Below are 12,076 nucleotides of genomic sequence, written 5' to 3' on the forward strand. Positions count from 1 at the left end.
GAGGCTGACTCCCTGAGCCCTTGGTAAAGGCAGCCACCATTAGACCACCATTTGGTAGATGTGTTCTCTTCTGCCAGATGAGGTTAAGGTTGTGACAGTTTTAGGAATTTTCCTTGGAGTTTCCTGAGAAATGACAGTTACACTTTTCCTCTGGATTCTGGTCCAGAAGCCTCCAGACGCTAAATAGTGTATCAATTGCAATATAGAATTCTTGCTGCTCTTTCACTGCAAGCTACCTGAACCTCAGGCATGTGTTGTCCCTGTATGCAAGATCTGGTGAAATGCAAAGGAAACAGTATGAGGCTCTGCTCAGAAGTGCACGATCAAAGCCGTTTGCTCATAATAATATGCTCCAGTATGTGAGTATGGTAGATCTCCCCAGGAATTTGGAAATAAGCTAGGAGGATTACCTTTTGAAAGTGGAACCTCTAAGGCTTTTCAGAGGCTAAATGGCTCCCAGACTCACACCTGATCAAATATATCAAGAAGAATCTGCCAGTCAGTAGAGGGCACTGGTTAGTTATGAACAACAAGAAGGAGTCCCAGAGACAAATTGATAGGGCTCATTCTCCACTAGGTAGGGTAGCTTGAACCTTAGTGCTCCGAGCTGTTGACCAACTGTGTCATCCTGTCCCATTCAGGTGCCTTCAAACACTGTAGTCATATCCAATGTCCATGGGGTCATTGTGGGATCTAGGCTCCTTCCATCCAATTGCTTTGTCAGTCCTTCTATGTGTACTGTCCAAGAGAACTTTCTGTAATGATGGAAATGTTCTGTAACCCATACTGCTGTAGCCACCTACCGCAACATGTGGCTACCACACATGTGGTTAGCGTGACTGAGGAACTAAATTTTTAATTTAATTAATTTTAATTTATTTAGTTTTTATTATGTATGTATGTATTGTCAAGTTAGCTAACATACAGTGTAGTCTGGGCTTCAGGAATAGATTTCCGTGATTCATCACTTTCATACCATAGCCAGTGCTCATCCCAACAAGTGCCCTCCTCAATGCTCATCACCCATTTTCACCATCCCCACAACCCCCCACCCCCATAACCTTCAGTTTGTTCTCTGTATTTAAGAGACTCTTATGGTTTGCCTCCCTTTCTGTATCTTATTTTCCTTCCGTCCCCACGATTATCTAAAATTCCACATATGAGTGAAATCATATATCTGTCTTTTTCTGACTTATTTCGCTTAGCATAAAATACCCTCCAGTTCCATCCATCTTGTTTCAGATGGCAGGATTTCATTCTTTTTCATTGCTGAGTAGTATTCCATTGTGTATATATACTACATCTTCTTTATCCATTCATTAGTTGATGGACGTTTGGGCTCTTTCCATACTTTGACTATTGTAGATAGTGCTGCTATAAACATTGGGGTGCATGTGCCCCTTCGAATCAGCACTCCTGTATCCTTTGGATAAATACCTAGTAGTGCAGTTGCTGGGTTGTAGGGTAGTTATTTTAATTTTTTGAAGAAACCTCCACATTGTTTTCCAGAGTGGGCTGTACCAGTTTGCATTCCCATCAACAGTGCGAGAGGGTTCCCCTTTCTCCACATCTTCACCAACATCTGTTGTTCCTGAGTTGTTCATTTTAGCCACTCTGACCAGTGTGAGGTTGTCTCATTGTGGTTTTGATTTGTATTTCCCTGATGATGAATGATGTTGAACATCTTTTCGTGTGTCTGTTTGCTATCTGAATGTCTTCTTTGGAAAAGTGTTTGTTCATGTCTTCTGCCCATTTTTTTTCACTGAATTATTTGTTTTTTGGGTGTTGAGTTTGGTTAAGTTCTTTATAGATTTTTGATACTAACCCTTTATCTGATATGTCATTTGCAAATATCTTCTCCCATTCTGTTGGTTGCTTTTTTTTTTTTTTTGTTTATAGCCGATAGTTTTTTTTTGTTTTTTTTTTTTTTATGAAATTTATTGACAAATTGGTTTCCATACAACACCCAGTGCTCATCCCAAAAGGTGCCCTCCTCAATACCCTCACCCACCCTCCCCTCCCTCCCACCCCCCATCAACCCTCAATTTGTTCTCAGTTTTAACAGTCTCTTATGCTTTGGCTCTCTCCACTCTAACCTCTTTTTTTTTTTTTTCCTTCCCCTCCCCCATGGGTTCCTGTTAAATTTCTCAGGATCCACATAAGAGTGAAACCATATGGTATCTGTCTTTCTCTGCTGCTGCTAAGTGTTGGTTGCTTTTATAGTTTGTTGATGGTTCCCTTTGCTGTGCAGAAGCTTTTTATCTTGATGAGGTCCCAATAGTTCATGTTTGCTTTTGTTTCCCTTGCCTCTGGAGACATGTCAAGTACGAAGTTGCTGTGGCTGAAATCAAAGAGGTTACTGCCTGTTTTCTCCTGTAGGATTTTGATGGTTTCCTGTCTCACATTTAGGTCTTTCATCCATTTTGAATTTATTTTTGTGTATGGTATAAGAAAGTGGTCCAGTTTCATTCTTCTCCATGTTGCTGTCCAGTTCTTCCAGTACCATTTGCTAAAGAGACTGTCTTTTTTCCATTGGATATTCTTTCCTGCTTTGTCAAAGATTAGTTGGCCATCCATTCTTGATCCATTTCTGAGTTCTCTATTCCATTGGTCTATGTGTCTGTTTTTGTGCCAATACCATGCTGTCTTCATGATTACAGCTTTATAATACAGGCTAAAGTCCAGGATTGTGATGCCTCCAGATTTGTTTTTGTTTTTGTTTTTTTTTCAACATTGACTGTTTGGGGTCTTTTGTGGTCCCATACAAATTTTATTTAAAAAAATTTTTTTAAAACATTTATTTATTTTTGAGACAGAGAGAGAGCATGAACAGGGGAGGGGCAGAGAGAGAGGGAGACACAGAATCTGAAACAGGCTCCAGGCTCTGAGCAGTCAGCACAGAGCCTGACGCAGGGCTCGAACTCACGGACTGTGAGATCATGACCTGAGCCGAAGTTGGACGCTTAACCGACTGAGCCACCCAGGTGCCCCCCCATACAAATTTTAGGATTGATTGTTCTAGCTCTGTGAAGAATGCTGGTACTATTTGATTGGGATTTCATTGAGTGTGTAGATTGCTTTGGGTAGTATTGACATTTTGAAAATATTTGTTCTTCCAGTCCATGGGCATGGAATGTTTTTCTATTTCTTTGTGTCTTCTTTTCTTCAATTTATTTCATAAACTTTCTGTAGTTTTCAGTGCACAGATCTTTTACCTCTTTGGTTAAGTTTATTCTAGGTATTTTATGGTTACTGGTGCAATTGTAAATGGGATAGATTCCCTGATATCTCTTTCTGTTGCCTCATTATTGGTGTATAGAAATGCAACCGATTTCTGTACATTGATTTATATCCTGTGATTTTGCTGAATTCATGGTATCAGGTCTAGCAGTTTTTGGCTGAGTCTTTTGGGTTTTCTATGTAGAGTATCATGTCATCTGCGAAGAGTGAAAGTTTGACTTCTTTGCCAGTTTGGATATCTTTTATTTCATTTGTTGTCTGATTGCTGAGGCTAGGACTTCCAACACTATGTTGAATAACAATACTATGTTGACAGTGATGAGAGTGGACATCCCTGTCGTGTTCCTTATCTCAGGGGGAAAGCTCTCAGTTTTCCCCATTGGAGATGATATTATCTGTGGGCCTTGCATATATGGCTTTTATGATGTATATTCCTTCTATACCGACTTTCTTGAGGGTTTTATTGAAAAGTGATGCTGTATTTTGTCAAATGCTTTTTTCTGCATCTTTGACAGGATCATACGGTTCTTTCCTTCCTTCTATTACTGTGAGATATCACGTTGATTGATGTGCAAATATTGAACCAGCCCTATAGCTGAGGAATGAATATCACTTGATTGTGGTGAATAATTCTTTTAATACACTGTTGAATTCAATTTGCTAGTATCTTGTTGAGAATTTTTGCATCCCTATTCATTAGGGATATTGGCGTGTAATTCTTTTTAGTGGGGTCTTTGGTTTGGGGAATCAAGGTAATGCTGGCTTCATAGAATGAGTTTGAAAGCTTTCCTTCCATTTCTATTTTTGGAACAGTTTGTGCAGAATAGGTATTTACTCTGCTTTAAATGTCTGGTAGAGTTCCCCTGGGAAGCCATCTGGCCCAGGACTCTTATTTGTTGGGAAATTTTGATAACCAATTCAATTTCTTCACTGGTATGAGTCAGTTCAAGTTTTCTATTTCTTCCCTTTGGAGTTTTGGTAGTGTGTGGGTGTCTAGGAATTTTTCCACTTCTTCCAGGTTGTCCAGTTTGTTGGCATATAATTTTTCATAATATTCTATAATAATTGTAATTTATGTGGTGTTGGTTGTAATTTCTCTTCTTTCATTCATGATTTTATCTATTTGGGTTCTCTGTCTTTTCTTTATGAGAAATCTGGCTAGGGGTTTATCAATTTCTTTTGTTGTTCTAAAAACCCAGCTCTTAGATTCATTGATCTGTTCTACAGTTTTGTTTTGTTTTGTTTTGTTTGGATTCTGTATTGTTTATTTCTGGCTCTAATCTTTATTATTTCCCCCTCTTCTGCTAGCTTTGGGCTTTCTTTGCTGCTGTCTTTCTAGTTTCTTTAGATATGAGGTTATATTATGTATTTGAGGCCTTTCTTGCTTCTTGAGATAGGCCTGAATTCAATGTATTTTCTCTCAGGGCTGCCTTTGCTGCATCCCAAAGGATTTGGACTGTCATGTTTTCGTTTTCATTTGCTTCCATATATTTTTTAATTTCCTGGTTGACCATTCATTCTTTAGTAGGATGTCTTAATCTCCCCGTATTTGGGGGCTCTCCAAATATTTTCTTATGGTTGATTGCAAGTTTCGTAGCATTGTGATCTGAAAATATGCATGGTATGATCTCAATTATTTTATATTTGTTGAGGGCTGTTTTGTGACCCAGTACGTGATCTATTTTGGAGAATGTTCCATGTGCACTCGAGAAGAATGTGTATTCTGCTGCTTTTGGATGAAAAGTTCTGAATCTGTTAAGTCCATTTGGTCCAATGTGTCATCCAGAGCCATTTTTTTCCATATTGATTTTCCACCTAGATGATCTGTCCATTGTGGTAAGTGGAGTATTAAAGTCCCCTACAATCATGGTATTATTATTTTTACATTTCTTTATGTTTGTGATTAATTGATTTATATATTTGGGTGCTACATGTTGGGGGCATAAACATTTACAATCATTAGCTCTTCTTGATGGACAGACCCCTTAATTATGATATAATGCCCTTCTTCATCTCTTGTTACAGTCTTTGGTCCATAATCTAGTTTTTCTGATATAAGTATGGCTACTCCAGCTTTCTTTTGCCATCCAGTAGCATGATAGATGGTTCTCCATCCCCCCACTTTCATTCTGCAGGTGTCCTTAGGTCAAATGAATTTCTTGTAGGCAGCATAAAGATGGGTCTTGTTTTTTCTTTATCCATTCTGATAAGAATGTCCCTGTGTCTTTTGATTGGGTCATTTAGTCCATTTACATTCTGAGTGATTATTGAAAGATATGAATTAAGTGCTTTGTGTTACCTGTAGGTCTCATGCTTTTGATGATGTCTCCAGTCCTTTGTAGTCTTTGTTGCTTTTCACTCACAGAGCCCCCTTTAGGATCTTTGCAGGGCTGGTTTAGTGGTCATGAACTCCTTTAGTTTTTATTTGGGAAAGCCTTTATCTCTCCTTCTATTCTGAATGAGAGCATTGCTGGATAAAGGATTCTTGGCTGCATATTTTTCCTGTTCAGCACATTGAATATTTTCTGCCACTCCCTTCTAGCCTGTCAAATTTCATGGGATAGGTCTGCTACTACCCTTATGTGTCTACCCTTGTAGGTTAAGGCCTGTTTGTCCCTAGCTACTTTCAGAATTCTCTCCTTATCTTTGTATTTTGCCAATTTCACTATGATATGTCCTGGTATTGTCCTGTTTTTGTTGATTTTGAAGGGAGTTCTTTGTGCCTCTTGGACTTGGATGCCTCTGTTTCCTTCTCCAGATTAGGGAAGTTCTCAGCTATAATTTGTTCAAATAAACCTTCTGCCTCTTTCTCTTTCTTCTTCTTCTTTTGGAACTCCTTTGATATGTATATTTGGTTCATTGAATCACTTAGGTGATTAGGTCTCTAATTCTCCCCTCATGGTCTGTTAATTTCCTTTCCCTCTTTTTTTCAGCTTCATCATTTTCCATAATTTTATCTTCTATTTCACCTATTCTCTCCTCTGCTTCTTCCATCCTTGTTGTCACTGCATCTAGTTTATTTTGCATCTCATTTACAACATTTTTTAATTCATCACAACTAGTTCTTAGGTCTTTGATCTCTGCAGCAACAGATTCTTTTCTGTCTTCTATTCTTTTTTTTTTCAAGTCCAGCTATTAGTCTTTGACTTTTATTCTGTATTCTTGTTCAGATATATTGTGTTCTCTGGCTGTCATTTCTTCCTGGAATTTCTTTTGAAGGGAATTGTTCCATTTTGTCATTTTGGCTAGGTTTCTGTATTTTATGTGTTTTAATAGCTTGTTATGTGTCCTGCACCTGTGAGTACTACTATATTAAAAGGTGTCATACGTGTCCAGGCCTGGCACTTCAGGAAGTGTTTTTTGGAACATTTTGTGTACTGTGTTGTTGTGTCTTTGGCTCTTCTATCCCGCTGCTCATGGTGGTGGATTGATTGGACCTTCCACCAGGTGTCCTTTGATTTGTTCATTGAAGTAACCCTGGAAAAAAGGAAAAGGGGTGAGGAACCCCCCATACAAAGAGAAAAATGAAAGGGGAGAAATAAAAAAGACCAGGCAGAGAATCAAAGAGATCATAAGACTTATTCCAGAGAGACAGAGAGAGAGAGAGAGAGAGAGAGAGAGAGAAGAAAGAAGGAGATACAGAAAAAGGTATAAAAAGAATAGAGTAAAAATGCCTGATTAAACAATAAACAACCAGAACAGAGAAAGAAAAAAAAAGGGACTGTGTGTGTGTGTATACTATATATATATATATATATACACACACACACCACCACTCATATATATATAGTCGGGTCAGATATATACGTATATATATATGATTATATATATGATACTATATACGTATATATATGACCCTATATATATATATGATTATGGTCAGTATATACGTATATCTAATCAATATATATACGATTATATATATATATATATGTTACACATATCCTTTTTTCTTTGTATTATATACATATAATACATATATATATATATATATATATAATAGTATATAGAATATAAAAATAAGAATTACCAAAATCAATCAGTCTATGAGCCTGATTTCCAAAGCGGGGAGTGGGATAGAGGAGGGTAGAAAAGAAAAAATAAGGGAAAAAGAGAAGGAAAGAAAAGAGATAAAAACAAACAAAAAACACCAAACTACGTTACAAAACTGCAGGACAGTGGTCTGTTGGTGCCTGGGACCAGCGGCTGTGCTGGTCTGAAGATAGGCAGTCTGGTTCGGTCAGTGTCAGTCTCACCTTGGTAGATAACCATTTGCCAGACATTGAGGGGCGGGATTTGGTATAAGCGAAGTCCCACCTCCACTGCCGGCCACTGTTCTGTTAACTGAAGCAATCCCCACCTCGTGTTGGTGTTGGGGAGAAAAATGGGCACACCCCAGTCTCTCCTCCTCCCTCGACCAGGGAGACAGCCCTCACAGGGTAGCCTGGTGGGTGGCTTGTCCTGCTTCAGTCTCCCTGCCTCCTAGCCTTTGGCTGAGATTCAAACCCTGGTGTCTTAAAACATCCCGCACCAGGAGTACCTGGTTCTGGGGTAGTTCCACTCCACCCTGCTGATAAAAGGTCTTTGGCTGATGCCTACAGGGTCTTTTTTCTTTGGGGGTGCAATAAACCCTCTTCCTATAGTACCAGAGGAGGGGGATTGTTGTCTCCCAGTGCACCCCCAAGATTGCTACCGAGCCCTGGAGCTGGCTTCCCTTCCCCCCGAAGGTGCATACACAGAGTGGCAGCTCCAGTCTGGAGAACGTCCTGCACTCCTGAAAATTATGATATTAGCACCTAAGGTTGTTTGCAAAGTAGAAACTGGCACTCTCTGTATTTCTTGTTCCCCAGTCTGTGGTCTGGAAGTTTTTCTCTTGTCCAGACCCAATACCACACTTTCACAGCCTTTCTCTCCATTTTGTCTCTCCACAGAAGGGGTCCCCTCCCCCATGCCTACACCGCCTGTTTTTATCTCTCCCAATTCGCATACTACACCTATGTCCCTCCAAGCTGTCTCCATCCACCTGTGGAGAGTTTCCTGTTACTCCACAGACTAATTTTGTGGGTGTTCCAAGTGTTCTGACCTCAATACTGTTGTTTTTGAGGGATGAGGGAAATCCCAGTCTCCCTACTTCTCTGTCATCTTAACTCTTCCTTCTCAAGTTTTTATTTAAATTCTAATTAGTTAACATATAGTGTAATGCTGGTTTCAGGAGTATAATTTTTAATTTACTTAATTTAAATTTAAATAACCAGAAGTCTTAGCCACAGAATCTCTTCTTTGAAACTCTTAACTGTAAAACTGTAGGCACAATAATATTTCTAAGCCTCGGTGACAGTAATGGTCACTACACCATATGGAGGGTCATAGAATAGTGCTAATAAAGCCCTCAGCACTGTGTGGGGCACATAGTACCAAGCCTACATTAGACATTGTTACTACAACTTTTGCCAACTGCAGCATAAGTCTTCAGCAATGCTTACTGAGCAATGAAGCCCTTTTTTATTCTGAACATCGCTCACCTGTGGTACAAAAGTTCTAAATAAGAATGAGGGCTCTTCCAAAGACACATGAAGGTAACGCCATAAATGGAGTGTGTCTGCACATCAGACATTGAGCTTCATTAATGAGAGTCTGCTTCTGAGGAAAAGGTTCATCCTGATGTGCTGACAGTCCCAGGTTTCTTAGCCTGAGACATACTCACTGAGCTTATTAATGTCAATGTGAAGCACCTCTTGGAGATGCTAGAGAGCTTTTACCCAAGACAGACAACAAGCCCCTTTTGCTTTCCACTCCCTAATCGAGTCCAGTCCAGTGAGTGGGGAAAGACATGCTTTTAAAAAGTTATCTATGTCCATCATTTCGTGGTGTTTTCTTGAGGAGCTGCTAATTAGCACATCTCTACCTTGTTAGAGATAATAAGTAGAGACTGATCAGGGCTCCGCAGGGCAGGGAGAGTTGTAGAAATCATCTGTCCTTACCTCAGGGATGTCACACCAGAGTGTCACAAAGCAGAGATGGAAGTTGGCTGTTTAAATTACAATGCAGATAATGAATTTACCAAAGACTCTCAGTGCCATTTAAAGAAATGCATCATTTTAGAATAAACAACTGTGAAAACTATTTCAAAACAATGCACAATTGTATTGCTTATTGCCTTGCTGGAAAAAAAAATCTTTGTGCCTTTGGTGCTTTGAAATAGTAAAATACTCATCTGGTGAATGTTGGCTAAAAATCTTAGGGATAATTTCAGGTTTCCTCCTCATGCCACTGTTGCTATATGTTGCAACTAAAAGCAAGAAGCAAATTGTTTTTTCTTCTAATTGTCATTCTTAATTGTGAGTGACATGAATCACAGTGATTTCATGAAGCACTCATAAAATGTGAAAAGGTCTTTAAGTCAGAATGTGTGTCCTAAAAGAGAAAAATGTCAGGACATAACCGAAATGGAGAGAGAAAATTCCCAAGAGCTCATGTCATGGGAAACCCTCAAGCTCAGAGCATGACACATAGACTGTGGCCTAATAGCAGACACTTGGAAATAAGACAAGAGGAAATCCTAAGCTGGGGTGGCACTGGGAGAAGGGAGAGGAGAGCAAATATGCCAGCAGGTGCCAGCAAATCAGTATGTGTGCTACAAGGATGAGTGAGGAATTGAAGGTGGTATGCCTTAAGGGTCACCAAGGTAGCCAGGGGCCTACAGGGCCTCTGGTGGCTGAACGGGCCTGCCCTCAGAGGATTTCACCAGGGGGATTCCTCTGTGTTAAACTTCTGGAAAGGGCTGAGATATTCCTGGGGTTTGACTCTCATCAGTTTATATAGCTAGTGGTTTAGGAATGATGCTGTAAATAGCCCGAGGAAGGTGCTTACCTACTAAGGCTGGCCCTGACAGCCAGCAGTCACAAACTGGGAGAGATGGGTAGATGCTTCTCCTCCATTGACAGTGGGGAAACATACCCAGTGTTCTGAAAGATAAGGGAAACTTGTCGGGTGTGCTGAAAAGAACAATGCCCTGCTTCACAGCTGATGTAAACCGGAGGGAAGATGCTGATGACTGATTATGACAAAAGCCAGGTTTGACCAGCCCTTTCTGCTCAGAGTCCTTTGTGACCAACCTATTGGCCTTCAGGGTAAAGTCCGACTTGCTTAAGAAGATTTTACACAATATTTCTTCACAAAGTCTTGTGATGGACCTTGTCCGCCTCTCCATGCTTGCTTCTTTCCCCTGCCCTCCTAGTGGTCCAGCAAGGCATTTCCTGCAGGAGCCATGGTCTCTGTGCTTGGGAGGTGCTGTTCCCTCTGCCTGCTGTATGTTTCTGTTCATTTTTTCTTTCCTGTTTGCTGACCTAAAGTCTAAGGCTGGGAAAATTTTCCTGGCTGCCCTCTAGGTGAGGGTGGTTGACCTTCCTCTGTGCTCCCAGGTGGCCCATCTCTCCCCTTCTTAAGGCTCATCTCACTGTGGAATCAGTGCCTGGTGCCCTATATGTGTCCCCATTAGGTTGCCTGCTCTGTGAGGAAGGGATGGTGTCTGCCTGCTTCTCTGTTAAGGCCTTGGTGTCCCCACTCTGGCTTCTGGTTGCGAGGCAAGTAAAAGGTTTGTTTGGAAAAAATGTATTAAATATTTATAGTTGAAAAAAGTAGTATGTAAATCTATGATTACTGTAAAAAAAACCCTAAACAACATTGAAGATAGATTCAAAGTGGAAGTTCCTTTTAGGTCCAGCTCCACCATGAAGCATCCCCATAGGTGTACACTGTTGCCCATTTGCTATTGTTAGCCTTCCAGTTGTTACACATGCTATATTCATGCATATGTAATTTTAGGGCAAAAGGAAAAAAACAAGCCATGTAATATATGTATGATACACACCCACACACACACACAACCATTTATGTGTATGCGTGCATGGTGTGTGCACACACATGTGTAGTAAACATTCTAGTTGTAGCAACAGAAACAGACCTTGGGTGATTTTAAACAGAAAAGGAATTTAATGTCTACTAGCTCCGGAAGTGGCAGCATGCTGAGGAAGCAGGCTTGAGAAATGGGAAGAACGGGAGGCTGGATGATCAACCCACAGCCAGAGTCCACAGGGCAGTCTGGTGCGGACACTGCAGCTGTCCTCTGAGCCAGCACTCCTCAGCAGGCCCCACCGCCTCTGTTGGGTGCTGCTCACTGCTGCTGGAGCTGCCCCTGACCAGCAAATGCTGCCGCTGCTGCCACCAACCCCTGCCTGCTCTTTGATTCATTCATTCTCTGTGCAAAGGCTCTGTCAGAGGACTGGCCCTGTTGTTAGGAGCCCGGAAGTCAGCTGCAAGGCACTGCACCTGCGGGTTGTCTGCAGACTTTGACTCCCAGGGAGGTGGCCTCTGCCCCCCGCTAAGTTGCTCCTCTCATGATTTTTCTTCTAGTATTTTTTGTTTTCTTTTATGCTTAAGTTTTTGATCCATCTGGCATTTATTTTGGCCCATGGAGTGACATGGGATCCATAATTACTTCTTGTCTGGATGGCAAAACTCAGTTTTCCCATATGCCATTTAAAAAATAATACGTCTTCCATCCCTGCTTAGCACATGATATTTCGAAATGCCACCCTTTAAATGGATTAAATCTCATATGTGTTTGGATATATGTATTATGGATTTTCTGTTCTGTTCCACTGATCTATTTGTGTACTAGTACCAATTGCATATTTACAGCTTTTGTCAAAATAACTGATACCATATTTTTTGAAACTTTGCATTTTGACAGTAGCTTCAAACTTGAGTTGCAAGACTAGGACAAAGAACTATCTCCCTTCACCTGGATTCACGTTTGCTTTGTCTCTCTATCACA

This window comes from Lynx canadensis, chromosome A3 (genome assembly GCF_007474595.2).
Source record: "Lynx canadensis isolate LIC74 chromosome A3, mLynCan4.pri.v2, whole genome shotgun sequence".
Classification (NCBI taxonomy): domain Eukaryota; kingdom Metazoa; phylum Chordata; class Mammalia; order Carnivora; family Felidae; genus Lynx; species Lynx canadensis.